Genomic DNA, 17,437 nt, shown 5'->3' with positions numbered 1-17,437 from the left:
ACTTATACAGTCATTTAGATGGAATTAAGTGCGAAACATAAACGCCATTATTTAGTTCAAAGTTCCCAAGTTGAGGTAGATGTAAGATGGAAACTAGGTATACATAGTAGGTGATGTGTTTTAACTAGCAATCCCTGAGTGTATACTCAGGCTGTCATCTCTAATTATACATAATCTACCGGAACATATGTTGGCACGCCATGTGAGATGGCGTCCAGTAGCTACACCACCACACTATTCTGCTCATACAGTATACAAACAATGAATAGTCCATGGCATAATCGTCTTCTGCATAAAATGTAAACATCCTTTAACCAATATGCCACACTATTTCCTCGTTCAAACCGTTTTTAACTGTGTCTAGGGTGTAGATCCAATAGTTCTCACGTGTTTTTCTCACTTTTTGTGTTTCCTTGCCCGAGATATTTTTTATCTTTTCAAGGATCAACCATCTTAGATCATTTTCATTATGGCCCAGGTCTATGCAGTGTTGAACCATAGGGCTGAGTAGTTTTTTTGTTCTTATGGCAGATCTGTGCTCGCTATAGCGGGTTCTAAACTCGCGTCCTGTTTCCCCTACGTATCCGAGAGCACAGGGGCACAGAATGAGATAGACAAGGTTGTGACTTCTACAATTTGTGAAATCACGCAGTCTGCCTGCCTTTCCTTGGTAGTTCCATGACTCAGTGACTAACGCGCTTTCACATGCAACGCACGAGCCACATTTGTGGTTGCCTAGAATCGGTGGTCCTACTAGCGTAGTTTGCGAATTGACTTCTCTCTGTTTGGGCCTTGTATGGACCAGACTATCCTTGATATTGCGATTTCTGCGATAAGCAAGGATAGGCTTTTGGATGTTCTCTTGATTCTCATCTGCATTGAGAATATGCCAGTTTTTGTTCAGGACTTTTTTTAGTTTAAAGTTAAGAGTTGAGTGATTCACAACACAAACTAGTTTATCGTTCTTCGGACGCGTATTGCCTACTAACAGGGCATCACGGTTGTAATATCGTGCCCTCTTATAGGCTGATCTGATCAAACGTCTAGGGTAACCTCGTACAATCAATCTCTTTTTCAAATCCTCCCCATGTTTGTCATAATCTTTGATATTGGAGCAGTTGCGTCGAATGCGCAAGAATTCTCCAAAAGGGATGGAGTCTTTTTGGCTGTTCGGATGGTAACTGGAGTGTGCCAAAATAGTGTTTTTAGAAGTTGGTTTTCTGTAGAAATTGACAGAGATCTTGCCATCATCCGATTGTATCATTATATCAAGGAACTCCACTGAAACCGTGCTTCTATGGCTGGTAAATTTCAAATTTTTGTCACTGGCATTTAGCCATTCTATGAACGTGGTTAGAGTTTCATCATCTCCTCGCCAAATGAAAAAAATATCATCAATGAATCTATGCCATCTTAAAACATTCTCATAAAATGGGGCTATTTCATTAAAGATGTGTTTCAATTCGTACTCACCCATATATATATTTTAGCCACACTGGGGGCACAAGAAGCCCCCATGCTGGTCCCCTTGATCTGATGATAGAGATCCCCTCTGAAGTCAAAGTAATTGTTTTTTAGCACTATTTCTAGACATTCCAATATAAAGTCATTTGGTCTTTCTCCCTGTGTTCTTTCTAGTAGAGTCTTGACTGCTTCCACTGCTTGTTGTTGTGGTATATTAGTGTATAGCGCTTCGATGTCAAGCGTGACTAAGATCTCATTATTAGGGTCATAGGGTACATGTTCAAGTTTGTTGATGATGTCTCGTGTGTCCTTAATATAGGATTCGTACTGAGTTGTAAGTGGGCATAAGAATGTGTCCACATATTTCTATAGTGGTTCGGTTACGGAGTTGATGGAAGAGACAATTGGACGTAATGGAGGGTCCAACACGTTCTTATGTGTTTTTGGCACCCCATACAATGCTGGAATAATTGCATTAGTTTTGTTAAGAAACAAATATTCCTTTTCACATATAGTGTCATCTGCATAGGCTTGACTCGTGGTACGATTAACAAGGTCTTTCAATTTGGTCAGAGCCCCTGCTTTGATGGGCCTGTAGTGCTCTGCCACATTTAACATTTGTTGAACTTTTTCCTCGTACTTATAGGTATCCATAAGGACAATGCCCCCACCTTTATCGCAAGGTTTGATAGTGAGTTCGGGTGTATTTTGAAGTTTTAATAGAGCAGTTCTTTCTAAAGTTGTAAGATTAGGTTTACTCTGATGATTATATTTCATAATCTTGTTAATGTCATTTAGGACCAATTTTTCAAAAATGGCAACCTCAGGGCCCACCATTTCTAAAGTGAGTGTAAATATGGATTTCAGCTTACAACCTGATAGGTTGGTGTCAGGATCCCCATCATCTTTGCCCAGAAAGAATTTTTTTAGGCGAATTTTCCTAAAGAAGGAAAAGATGTCCTGCATAAGTTTAAACTTATTGCAGTATGTGTTCGGTACAAAGGATAGTCCTCTGCTCAGAATGGCTTCTTCCTCTGGTTTCAATATGTGGGTGGAAATGTTAAAGATAGGTATGGTGTCTGTATTAGCTACAGTATTCAGTTCTTCCAATATTGTTGGTTGCGAGTCCTCATGTACATTTGAGGAGGTTGAGGGTCCATTTGTTGATAGCCTCTCCTGTCTGACTTCGTGAATCTGTTTCTGTTGCGGCCTCGGCCTCTCCCTAAAAAAGGAGGGGGAGCTTGATAATAGGATTGGTGGTCTCCACCTCTGCCTCTATATGGTCGTTGTCCTTGATATGGGTCTTCATAATTATTGGGCACATCTCCTTCAGATTCCGATGAATTGGTATCTGAAAATGTGACCACTTTTCTTTTATTGCTGTTAGCATAGGTGTGTGACTCATTTTCATTTTGCCACTCCTGATAGTAGTTGCTTCTGAGGTATGGATATACTTTTTCCTGGGTGAACCATTTTATATCCTTCCTCAGTTTTTCCGTTTTTTTCTTTATAATATATTCTTCGAAGTCATGTAGTTCACCTTTCAGACTATCCAATTTTTCCTTTGCCTCATCTACAGCTGTATTAGTTTTTAATTTATCCTCTAGTTCTAGAATTTGTACGTTGAGAGCTGCAACTAGTTCTCTTGCTGTTTCGATGATTAAGATCATCCAATCTCTTGAACACCTGTTACTAATATGAGACCATCTCTCCAGAAATTTGCGTAGTTCCACAAATAGCATAGGGACATTACGGACCCGTAGACCCGATGGGATGACTCCTGCCCTCAAATACTCAAGCATAAATGTGGCATGGGATTCCATTCTCTTACATTTCTTCCTTAGGTTCAACAATGTGTGCCATTCATTATTGGCCACATTAACTGATGGGGTGCTCTGATTGACGGTGCCAATATTGCCAATAAGTGCTATAACATCGGCATCTGTAAAGCCAAAAGTTTGTAGGGCTTCCATTGTCATAATATACGCAATTCGCTAGGGAGTGCTATGCTTATCCTCACCTCCACTAATGTAAAATCAATTGTACATTTGATGAAATGCGATTGCAAAAAAAAAAACACAAAATATCATAAATCAGTATTTAAGACAATAAATATACTCGTAAAGAGGGAGGATGAGTGCTTTTAGGAGAATTGAGTAAGTGACTGTTGTTCCAAGAAAAGACACCGAAAATATGTGAGTAGAAATGAATGTGTGAAAATTAGAGAGCATCCAATTACTGAGCGCTTTTGCTTACCTTGACAGGTGGGTGAGACTCTCAGAATGAAAACCTGTGATTAAACAACCACAATTAGTCATACAGAAAAAGGGAACCCCCTAGTAAGTTAATTTGAGGTCAGGGAACAGGGGGAAACAAGAAAATATCAACTATACTGAGCAGTATCCCTCTAGACCTATCTTGCTTTACTTAATGTGGGTACAAATGGAAATAGATATCACAACTGTGTGTACATTTATATAACTTATTTTTATTTATAGTTATTTTTACATTGTTTCTTCATGGTTAATTACTTCTTCACATTATTTTCTCATATAGTACAATTCATTGCTTTTTTAGTAAATGGTTTTGTCTTTTTATAAAATACAGAGTGTAAACAAACGTTTTTTTTGATAATCAAACCATGTGTGTTTCATCAATAATTCACTACAAAAGGGAATAAAAGTAACCCCACACCAATCACACCTCTAAAATATCTACATACATATCACATTCATACAACATCTTACAAACAGCACCCCAAAAGAGAAAGACAGCAATTATGAAGCTCGTCCAAGACAGGGCAAGCCGCTGAATCCTCTGATAGATTACTAAGCGTTGGGGTGTCTCAAGCTCTCTGGTCGACGCACGTTTCGGTGGCCTAACACTCTTCAGATGCCACCTTCTTCAGGACCTGTTGCTACGTGTGTTAATCACGGGCAAGGGTGGGGGCCTGAATTATCTGAAAATCAATAAGATAATATTACTGAACATGATTTTGTGTAATATCAAATACCATGTGTCAATCCCACAGGAGAGTGTACAATTTATCTCCAATACGTAATTAATTTGGATGACCCTTAACACTGTCAGGTTAGCAAAAACGCTACTGAATTCATTGCCCTTTGAATAGTATTACTGGTTTACTTAAGTGAGGAAAGAAGAAAGTTTAGAAGAACAGAATTAGTAGAAGATAAGTAAAGTATATAGTCTTGGCTTCTACTTCCACATCTACCCATCTATCATTCTGGGGGACTTCTTCACATACTACATTTAATAGATATGAAGAAGAAATGCGCGAATATACCTGATATCAGGCGAGCTCACTGGTAGTAGTATGGGGACGTATGATTGTCTGGATTTCAAGGAAGATTGACTTGACTCTGGCTATTACTGTAAGAGATAATGATAATTCGGTCATCTATTTCTAATGGATGTATCATTGTTTGACCGCATATTTGCCCAATAAATCATCATCCAACATACCTCATATATGTCTGAGTCACTCCGAAAACTGTTAAATGAGGCCGTACATTCACCACGTTATCAATTTACGATATCTTTTTATTTGAAGAGACTGGTTGCATTCAAGATACCCATGATCCTCAGGGAACCTGTATTTGGTCATAAAAACTGAAGGTTATTATCTGTGCGGTTACTCATAGTAGGGGAATGGATGGATTGTACCTATTTATAGACAAATCACTCTGTTTGTAAGACTAAACCTACTTGTTCAAAACTGTTCTCAGTCTTGTCTCTGCCGGTTAGTCTTAGTTATTATTCACTTGACGAATGGGTCTATCTTCGTCAAAATTCAGCGTCTGAGTCTCAATGCCTTTGCAAACGCTGATATGGAAAATGAAATAGAGAGAAGAAGATAATTAGCTATTTTTATTGTTATTTTCCCCGGAGCCAATATATGTGCAAAGGTTTATTGGCTTTAGTTCTGCTGTCATTTCAAATTTCGTTGATTGGGGCCCCCAACAGTTTAGGGTATATATTATGCTAGTGATATTCTCCCTATCTAACAAAACAATGCTCGTAGGCTGGGGTTAGTTCACTCCCCCCTCCCGTGAGATAACCACCTCCCAGACCACGAAACCTAGTTTCCCTTTAACCCACTACGTCTTATTACGATTCGCAAAACTATGATTTATGAAGTTTATATCGGAATAAGTCAAATGCCAATTCCCTGAGATTCCGTTTGGACCCCAGGTGCGAACGAATTCGTATAACGATTTCTCACCTGTCGCTTGATGCTGTATGGTGTTCTCCAATGGATCTTAACGTGGTCCGGCTCCATGTGAGTCTCAGGCGAAACTGTTGCTTTTTATATACCTTCCGCCTAAGCCTATTTTAGAGGTGATTGATAAATACAGAACACCTGCGGCTCACTATCAGCGGGCTATACGTCATTTCCCGAAACATATCCTCTTCGTAGGGTGTTCCTGATAAAATTCCCTCCATCTTGGAATGGTTTTTGGATAAATGGAGCCCTATTGCGACTTCTGGCAAATCTCATACTATTGTTTGCCACGTTCCACTATGGACCCTGTGACATGGAGTTTTATCTATTATATTTGCTAGACATCGTACCGGTATTTGTTATTTACGGCAACCCAAGTGTAAACGTTAACTTTGTTTTTGTCGGAAAAACATTGGCGCCATGTTGGAATGGGTTAATCCCGGTATATGTATGTCCTACAGGATGGCTGTTAGTGCCGCGAATCTAAATCGATATAATGAGTACGGTGGATAACAGAAATATATTGCAAATCGTGCGACAATAAGATATAATAAATGCAGGTATCTGTACAGAATGCCATTTATATTGGAAATACTATTAACCGTTCTCCATCAGTACTGGAATTACCTAGGCAGAGCCTTCCGTTTCGATTCACTTATATCCTTTATCCAGGTTACAGAGGTTGTGGTTTATAAATAAACCCAACTTAGTTACATTAATGTGTATGAACCTCATGTGAGGTAAAAGGAGCATTGGTAAAGTATCTTCTAAAGTCTATAGCTTCTAAAGTCTATAGCTTCACTTATACAGTCATTTAGATGGAATTAAGTGCGAAACATAAACGCCATTATTTAGTTCAAAGTTCCCAAGTTGAGGTAGATGTAAGATGGAAACTAGGTATACATAGTAGGTGATGTGTTTTAACTAGCAATCCCTGAGTGTATACTCAGGCTGTCATCTCTAAATATACATAATCTACCGGAACATATGTTGGCACGCCATGTGAGATGGCGTCCAGTAGCTACACCACCACACTATTCTGCTCATACAGTATACAAACAATGAATAGTCCATGGCATAATCGTCTTCTGCATAAAATGTAAACATCCTTTAACCAATATGCCACACTATTTCCTCGTTCAAACCGTTTTTAACTGTGTCTAGGGTGTAGATCCAATAGTTCTCACGTGTTTTTCTCACTTTTTGTGTTTCCTTGCCCGAGATATTTTTTATCTTTTCAAGGATCAACCATCTTAGATCATTTTCATTATGGCCCAGGTCTATGCAGTGTTGAACCATAGGGCTGAGTAGTTTTTTTGTTCTTATGGCAGATCTGTGCTCGCTATAGCGGGTTCTAAACTCGCGTCCTGTTTCCCCTACGTATCCGAGAGCACAGGGGCACAGAATGAGATAGACAAGGTTGTGACTTCTACAATTTGTGAAATCACGCAGTCTGCCTGCCTTTCCTTGGTAGTTCCATGACTCAGTGACTAACGCGCTTTCACATGCAACGCACGAGCCACATTTGTGGTTGCCTAGAATCGGTGGTCCTACTAGCGTAGTTTGCGAATTGACTTCTCTCTGTTTGGGCCTTGTATGGACCAGACTATCCTTGATATTGCGATTTCTGCGATAAGCAAGGATAGGCTTTTGGATGTTCTCTTGATTCTCATCTGCATTGAGAATATGCCAGTTTTTGTTCAGGACTTTTTTTAGTTTAAAGTTAAGAGTTGAGTGATTCACAACACAAACTAGTTTATCGTTCTTCGGACGCGTATTGCCTACTAACAGGGCATCACGGTTGTAATATCGTGCCCTCTTATAGGCTGATCTGATCAAACGTCTAGGGTAACCTCGTACAATCAATCTCTTTTTCAAATCCTCCCCATGTTTGTCATAATCTTTGATATTGGAGCAGTTGCGTCGAATGCGCAAGAATTCTCCAAAAGGGATGGAGTCTTTTTGGCTGTTCGGATGGTAACTGGAGTGTGCCAAAATAGTGTTTTTAGAAGTTGGTTTTCTGTAGAAATTGACAGAGATCTTGCCATCATCCGATTGTATCATTATATCAAGGAACTCCACTGAAACCGTGCTTCTATGGCTGGTAAATTTCAAATTTTTGTCACTGGCATTTAGCCATTCTATGAACGTGGTTAGAGTTTCATCATCTCCTCGCCAAATGAAAAAAATATCATCAATGAATCTATGCCATCTTAAAACATTCTCATAAAATGGGGCTATTTCATTAAAGATGTGTTTCAATTCGTACTCACCCATATATATATTTTAGCCACACTGGGGGCACAAGAAGCCCCCATGCTGGTCCCCTTGATCTGATGATAGAGATCCCCTCTGAAGTCAAAGTAATTGTTTTTTAGCACTATTTCTAGACATTCCAATATAAAGTCATTTGGTCTTTCTCCCTGTGTTCTTTCTAGTAGAGTCTTGACTGCTTCCACTGCTTGTTGTTGTGGTATATTAGTGTATAGCGCTTCGATGTCAAGCGTGACTAAGATCTCATTATTAGGGTCATAGGGTACATGTTCAAGTTTGTTGATGATGTCTCGTGTGTCCTTAATATAGGATTCGTACTGAGTTGTAAGTGGGCATAAGAATGTGTCCACATATTTCGATAGTGGTTCGGTTACGGAGTTGATGGAAGAGACAATTGGACGTAATGGAGGGTCCAACACGTTCTTATGTGTTTTTGGCACCCCATACAATGCTGGAATAATTGCATTAGTTTTGTTAAGAAACAAATATTCCTTTTCACATATAGTGTCATCTGCATAGGCTTGACTCGTGGTACGATTAACAAGGTCTTTCAATTTGGTCAGAGCCCCTGCTTTGATGGGCCTGTAGTGCTCTGCCACATTTAACATTTGTTGAACTTTTTCCTCGTACTTATAGGTATCCATAAGGACAATGCCCCCACCTTTATCGCAAGGTTTGATAGTGAGTTCGGGTGTATTTTGAAGTTTTAATAGAGCAGTTCTTTCTAAAGTTGTAAGATTAGGTTTACTCTGAAGATTATATTTCATAATCTTGTTAATGTCATTTAGGACCAATTTTTCAAAAATGGCAACCTCAGGGCCCACCATTTCTAAAGTGGGTGTAAATATGGATTTCAGCTTACAACCTGATAGGTTGGTGTCAGGATCCCCATCATCTTTGCCCAGAAAGAATTTTTTTAGGCGAATTTTCCTAAAGAAGGAAAAGATGTTCTGCATAAGTTTAAACTTATTGCAGTATGTGTTCGGTACAAAGGATAGTCCTCTGCTCAGAATGGCTTCTTCCTCTGGTTTCAATATGTGGGTGGAAATGTTAAAGATAGGTATGGTGTCTGTATTAGCTACAGTATTCAGTTCTTCCAATATTGTTGGTTGCGAGTCCTCATGTACATTTGAGGAGGTTGAGGGTCCATTTGTTGATAGCCTCTCCTGTCTGACTTCGTGAATCTGTTTCTGTTGCGGCCTCGGCCTCTCCCTAAAAAAGGAGGGGGAGCTTGATAATAGGATTGGTGGTCTCCACCTCTGCCTCTATATGGTCGTTGTCCTTGATATGGGTCTTCATAATTATTGGGCACATCTCCTTCAGATTCCGATGAATTGGTATCTGAAAATGTGACCACTTTTCTTTTATTGCTGTTAGCATAGGTGTGTGACTCATTTTCATTTTGCCACTCCTGATAGTAGTTGCTTCTGAGGTATGGATATACTTTTTCCTGGGTGAACCATTTTATATCCTTCCTCAGTTTTTCCGTTTTTTTCTTTATAATATATTCTTCGAAGTCATGTAGTTCACCTTTCAGACTATCCAATTTTTCCTTTGCCTCATCTACAGCTGTATTAGTTTTTAATTTATCCTCTAGTTCTAGAATTTGTACGTTGAGAGCTGCAACTAGTTCTCTTGCTGTTTCGATGATTAAGATCATCCAATCTCTTGAACACCTGTTACTAATATGAGACCATCTCTCCAGAAATTTGCGTAGTTCCACAAATAGCATAGGGACATTACGGACCCGTAGACCCGATGGGATGACTCCTGCCCTCAAATACTCAAGCATAAATGTGGCATGGGATTCCATTCTCTTACATTTCTTCCTTAGGTTCAACAATGTGTGCCATTCATTATTGGCCACATTAACTGATGGGGTGCTCTGATTGACGGTGCCAATATTGCCAATAAGTGCTATAACATCGGCATCTGTAAAGCCAAAAGTTTGTAGGGCTTCCATTGTCATAATATACGCAATTCGCTAGGGAGTGCTATGCTTATCCTCACCTCCACTAATGTAAAATCAATTGTACATTTGATGAAATGCGATTGCAAAAAAAAAAACACAAAATATCATAAATCAGTATTTAAGACAATAAATATACTCGTAAAGAGGGAGGATGAGTGCTTTTAAGAGAATTGAGTAAGTGACTGTTGTTCCAAGAAAAGACACTGAAAATGTGTGAGTAGAAATGAATGTGTGAAAATTAGAGAGCATCCAATTACTGAGCGCTTTTGCTTACCTTGACAGGTGGGTGAGACTCTCAGAATGAAAACCTGTGATTAAACAACCACAATTAGTCATACAGAAAAAGGGAACCCCCTAGTAAGTTAATTTGAGGTCAGGGAACAGGGGGAAACAAGAAAATATCAACTATACTGAGCAGTATCCCTCTAGACCTATCTTGCTTTACTTAATGTGGGTACAAATGGAAATAGATATCACAACTGTGTGTACATTTATATAACTTATTTTTATTTATAGTTATTTTTACATTGTTTCTTCATGGTTAATTACTTCTTCACATTATTTTCTCATATAGTACAATTCATTGCTTTTTTAGTAAATGGTTTTGTCTTTTTATAAAATACAGAGTGTAAACAAACGTTTTTTTTGATAATCAAACCATGTGTGTTTCATCAATAATTCACTACAAAAGGGAATAAAAGTAACCCCACACCAATCACACCTCTAAAATATCTACATACATATCACATTCATACAACATCTTACAAACAGCACCCCAAAAGAGAAAGACAGCAATTATGAAGCTCGTCCAAGACAGGGCAAGCCGCTGAATCCTCTGATAGATTACTAAGCGTTGGGGTGTCTCAAGCTCTCTGGTCGACGCACGTTTCGGTGGCCTAACACTCTTCAGATGCCACCTTCTTCAGGACCTGTTGCTACGTGTGTTAATCACGGGCAAGGGTGGGGGCCTGAATTATCTGAAAATCAATAAGATAATATTACTGAACATGATTTTGTGTAATATCAAATACCATGTGTCAATCCCACAGGAGAGTGTACAATTTATCTCCAATACGTAATTAATTTGGATGACCCTTAACACTGTCAGGTTAGCAAAAACGCTACTGAATTCATTGCCCTTTGAATAGTATTACTGGTTTACTTAAGTGAGGAAAGAAGAAAGTTTAGAAGAACAGAATTAGTAGAAGATAAGTAAAGTATATAGTCTTGGCTTCTACTTCCACATCTACCCATCTATCATTCTGGGGGACTTCTTCACATACTACATTTAATAGATATGAAGAAGAAATGCGCGAATATACCTGATATCAGGCGAGCTCACTGGTAGTAGTATGGGGACGTATGATTGTCTGGATTTCAAGGAAGATTGACTTGACTCTGGCTATTACTGTAAGAGATAATGATAATTCGGTCATCTATTTCTAATGGATGTATCATTGTTTGACCGCATATTTGCCCAATAAATCATCATCCAACATACCTCATATATGTCTGAGTCACTCCGAAAACTGTTAAATGAGGCCGTACATTCACCACGTTATCAATTTACGATATCTTTTTATTTGAAGAGACTGGTTGCATTCAAGATACCCATGATCCTCAGGGAACCTGTATTTGGTCAAAAACTGAAGGTTATTATCTGTGCGGTTACTCATAGTAGGGGAATGGATGGATTGTACCTATTTATAGACAAATCACTCTGTTTGTAAGACTAAACCTACTTGTTCAAAACTGTTCTCAGTCTTGTCTCTGCCGGTTAGTCTTAGTTATTATTCACTTGACGAATGGGTCTATCTTCGTCAAAATTCAGCGTCTGAGTCTCAATGCCTTTGCAAACGCTGATATGGAAAATGAAATAGAGAGAAGAAGATAATTAGCTATTTTTATTGTTATTTTCCCCGGAGCCAATATATGTGCAAAGGTTTATTGGCTTTAGTTCTGCTGTCATTTCAAATTTCGTTGATTGGGGCCCCCAACAGTTTAGGGTATATATTATGCTAGTGATATTCTCCCTATCTAACAAAACAATGCTCGTAGGCTGGGGTTAGTTCACTCCCCCCTCCCGTGAGATAACCACCTCCCAGACCACGAAACCTAGTTTCCCTTTAACCCACTACGTCTTATTACGATTCGCAAAACTATGATTTATGAAGTTTATATCGGAATAAGTCAAATGCCAATTCCCTGAGATTCCGTTTGGACCCCAAGTGCGAACGAATTCGTATAACGATTTCTCACCTGTCGCTTGATGCTGTATGGTGTTCTCCAATGGATCTTAACGTGGTCCGGCTCCATGTGAGTCTCAGGCGAAACTGTTGCTTTTTATATACCTTCCGCCTAAGCCTATTTTAGAGGTGATTGATAAATACAGAACACCTGCGGCTCACTATCAGCGGGCTATACGTCATTTCCCGAAACATATCCTCTTCGTAGGGTGTTCCTGATAAAATTCCCTCCATCTTGGAATGGTTTTTGGATAAATGGAGCCCTATTGCGACTTCTGGCAAATCTCATACTATTGTTTGCCACGTTCCACTATGGACCCTGTGACATGGAGTTTTATCTATTATATTTGCTAGACATCGTACCGGTATTTGTTATTTACGGCAACCCAAGTGTAAACGTTAACTTTGTTTTTGTCGGAAAAACGTTGGCGCCATGTTGGAATGGGTTAATCCCGGTATATGTATGTCCTACAGGATGGCTGTTAGTGCCGCGAATCTAAATCGATATAATGAGTACGGTGGATAACAGAAATATATTGCAAATCGTGCGACAATAAGATATAATAAATGCAGGTATCTGTACAGAATGCCATTTATATTGGAAATACTATTAACCGTTCTCCATCAGTACTGGAATTACCTAGGCAGAGCCTTCCGTTTCGATTCACTTATATCCTTTATCCAGGTTACAGAGGTTGTGGTTTATAAATAAACCCAACTTAGTTACATTAATGTGTATGAACCTCATGTGAGGTACAAGGAGCATTGGTAAAGTATCTTCTAAAGTCTATAGCTTCTAAAGTCTATAGCTTCACTTATACAGTCATTTAGATGGAATTAAGTGCGAAACATAAACGCCATTATTTAGTTCAAAGTTCCCAAGTTGAGGTAGATGTAAGATGGAAACTAGGTATACATAGTAGGTGATGTGTTTTAACTAGCAATCCCTGAGTGTATACTCAGGCTGTCATCTCTAATTATACATAATCTACCGGAACATATGTTGGCACGCCATGTGAGATGGCGTCCAGTAGCTACACCACCACACTATTCTGCTCATACAGTATACAAACAATGAATAGTCCATGGCATAATCGTCTTCTGCATAAAATGTAAACATCCTTTAACCAATATGCCACACTATTTCCTCGTTCAAACCGTTTTTAACTGTGTCTAGGGTGTAGATCCAATAGTTCTCACGTGTTTTTCTCACTTTTTGTGTTTCCTTGCCCGAGATATTTTTTATCTTTTCAAGGATCAACCATCTTAGATCATTTTCATTATGGCCCAGGTCTATGCAGTGTTGAACCATAGGGCTGAGTAGTTTTTTTGTTCTTATGGCAGATCTGTGCTCGCTATAGCGGGTTCTAAACTCGCGTCCTGTTTCCCCTACGTATCCGAGAGCACAGGGGCACAGAATGAGATAGACAAGGTTGTGACTTCTACAATTTGTGAAATCACGCAGTCTGCCTGCCTTTCCTTGGTAGTTCCATGACTCAGTGACTAACGCGCTTTCACATGCAACGCACGAGCCACATTTGTGGTTGCCTAGAATCGGTGGTCCTACTAGCGTAGTTTGCGAATTGACTTCTCTCTGTTTGGGCCTTGTATGGACCAGACTATCCTTGATATTGCGATTTCTGCGATAAGCAAGGATAGGCTTTTGGATGTTCTCTTGATTCTCATCTGCATTGAGAATATGCCAGTTTTTGTTCAGGACTTTTTTTAGTTTAAAGTTAAGAGTTGAGTGATTCACAACACAAACTAGTTTATCGTTCTTCGGACGCGTATTGCCTACTAACAGGGCATCACGGTTGTAATATCGTGCCCTCTTATAGGCTGATCTGATCAAACGTCTAGGGTAACCTCGTACAATCAATCTCTTTTTCAAATCCTCCCCATGTTTGTCATAATCTTTGATATTGGAGCAGTTGCGTCGAATGCGCAAGAATTCTCCAAAAGGGATGGAGTCTTTTTGGCTGTTCGGATGGTAACTGGAGTGTGCCAAAATAGTGTTTTTAGAAGTTGGTTTTCTGTAGAAATTGACAGAGATCTTGCCATCATCCGATTGTATCATTATATCAAGGAACTCCACTGAAACCGTGCTTCTATGGCTGGTAAATTTCAAATTTTTGTCACTGGCATTTAGCCATTCTATGAACGTGGTTAGAGTTTCATCATCTCCTCGCCAAATGAAAAAAATATCATCAATGAATCTATGCCATCTTAAAACATTCTCATAAAATGGGGCTATTTCATTAAAGATGTGTTTCAATTCGTACTCACCCATATATATATTTTAGCCACACTGGGGGCACAAGAAGCCCCCATGCTGGTCCCCTTGATCTGATGATAGAGATCCCCTCTGAAGTCAAAGTAATTGTTTTTTAGCACTATTTCTAGACATTCCAATATAAAGTCATTTGGTCTTTCTCCCTGTGTTCTTTCTAGTAGAGTCTTGACTGCTTCCACTGCTTGTTGTTGTGGTATATTAGTGTATAGCGCTTCGATGTCAAGCGTGACTAAGATCTCATTATTAGGGTCATAGGGTACATGTTCAAGTTTGTTGATGATGTCTCGTGTGTCCTTAATATAGGATTCGTACTGAGTTGTAAGTGGGCATAAGAATGTGTCCACATATTTCGATAGTGGTTCGGTTACGGAGTTGATGGAAGAGACAATTGGACGTAATGGAGGGTCCAACACGTTCTTATGTGTTTTTGGCACCCCATACAATGCTGGAATAATTGCATTAGTTTTGTTAAGAAACAAATATTCCTTTTCACATATAGTGTCATCTGCATAGGCTTGACTCGTGGTACGATTAACAAGGTCTTTCAATTTGGTCAGAGCCCCTGCTTTGATGGGCCTGTAGTGCTCTGCCACATTTAACATTTGTTGAACTTTTTCCTCGTACTTATAGGTATCCATAAGGACAATGCCCCCACCTTTATCGCAAGGTTTGATAGTGAGTTCGGGTGTATTTTGAAGTTTTAATAGAGCAGTTCTTTCTAAAGTTGTAAGATTAGGTTTACTCTGAAGATTATATTTCATAATCTTGTTAATGTCATTTAGGACCAATTTTTCAAAAATGGCAACCTCAGGGCCCACCATTTCTAAAGTGGGTGTAAATATGGATTTCAGCTTACAACCTGATAGGTTGGTGTCAGGATCCCCATCATCTTTGCCCAGAAAGAATTTTTTTAGGCGAATTTTCCTAAAGAAGGAAAAGATGTCCTGCATAAGTTTAAACTTATTGCAGTATGTGTTCGGTACAAAGGATAGTCCTCTGCTCAGAATGGCTTCTTCCTCTGGTTTCAATATGTGGGTGGAAATGTTAAAGATAGGTATGGTGTCTGTATTAGCTACAGTATTCAGTTCTTCCAATATTGTTGGTTGCGAGTCCTCATGTACATTTGAGGAGGTTGAGGGTCCATTTGTTGATAGCCTCTCCTGTCTGACTTCGTGAATCTGTTTCTGTTGCGGCCTCGGCCTCTCCCTAAAAAAGGAGGGGGAGCTTGATAATAGGATTGGTGGTCTCCACCTCTGCCTCTATATGGTCGTTGTCCTTGATATGGGTCTTCATAATTATTGGGCACATCTCCTTCAGATTCCGATGAATTGGTATCTGAAAATGTGACCACTTTTCTTTTATTGCTGTTAGCATAGGTGTGTGACTCATTTTCATTTTGCCACTCCTGATAGTAGTTGCTTCTGAGGTATGGATATACTTTTTCCTGGGTGAACCATTTTATATCCTTCCTCAGTTTTTCCGTTTTTTTCTTTATAATATATTCTTCGAAGTCATGTAGTTCACCTTTCAGACTATCCAATTTTTCCTTTGCCTCATCTACAGCTGTATTAGTTTTTAATTTATCCTCTAGTTCTAGAATTTGTACGTTGAGAGCTGCAACTAGTTCTCTTGCTGTTTCGATGATTAAGATCATCCAATCTCTTGAACACCTGTTACTAATATGAGACCATCTCTCCAGAAATTTGCGTAGTTCCACAAATAGCATAGGGACATTACGGACCCGTAGACCCGATGGGATGACTCCTGCCCTCAAATACTCAAGCATAAATGTGGCATGGGATTCCATTCTCTTACATTTCTTCCTTAGGTTCAACAATGTGTGCCATTCATTATTGGCCACATTAACTGATGGGGTGCTCTGATTGACGGTGCCAATATTGCCAATAAGTGCTATAACATCGGCATCTGTAAAGCCAAAAGTTTGTAGGGCTTCCATTGTCATAATATACGCAATTCGCTAGGGAGTGCTATGCTTATCCTCACCTCCACTAATGTAAAATCAATTGTACATTTGATGAAATGCGATTGCAAAAAAAAAAACACAAAATATCATAAATCAGTATTTAAGACAATAAATATACTCGTAAAGAGGGAGGATGAGTGCTTTTAGGAGAATTGAGTAAGTGACTTTTGTTCCAAGAAAAGACACCGAAAATGTGTGAGTAGAAATGAATGTGTGAAAATTAGAGAGCATCCAATTACTGAGCGCTTTTGCTTACCTTGACAGGTGGGTGAGACTCTCAGAATGAAAACCTGTGATTAAACAACCACAATTAGTCATACAGAAAAAGGGAAAAAACAACTTCTAAAAACACTATTTTGGCACACTCCAGTTACCATCCGAACAGCCAAAAAGACTCCATCCCTTTTGGAGAATTCTTGCGCATTCGACGCAACTGCTCCAATATCAAAGATTATGACAAACATGGGGAGGATTTGAAAAAGAGATTGATTGTACGAGGTTACCCTAGACGTTTGATCAGATCAGCCTATAAGAGGGCACGATATTACAACCGTGATGCCCTGTTAGTAGGCAATACGCGTCCGAAGAACGATAAACTAGTTTGTGTTGTGAATCACTCAACTCTTAACTTTAAACTAAAAAAAGTCCTGAACAAAAACTGGCATATTCTCAATGCAGATAAGAATCAAGAGAACATCCAAAAGCCTATCCTTGCTTATCGCAGAAATCGCAATATCAAGGATAGTCTGGTCCATACAAGGCCCAAACAGAGAGAAGTCAATTCGCAAACTACGCTAGTAGGACCACCGATTCTAGGCAACCACAAATGTGGCTCGTGCGTTGCATGTGAAAGCGCGTTAGTCACTGAGTCATGGAACTACCAAGGAAAGGCAGGCAGACTGCGTGATTTCACAAATTGTAGAAGTCACAACCTTGTCTATCTCATTCTGTGCCCCTGTGC

This window comes from Triturus cristatus, chromosome 8 (assembly GCF_964204655.1).
Source record: "Triturus cristatus chromosome 8, aTriCri1.1, whole genome shotgun sequence".
NCBI lineage: Eukaryota > Metazoa > Chordata > Amphibia > Caudata > Salamandridae > Triturus > Triturus cristatus.
This window is presented reverse-complemented; position numbering follows the sequence as displayed.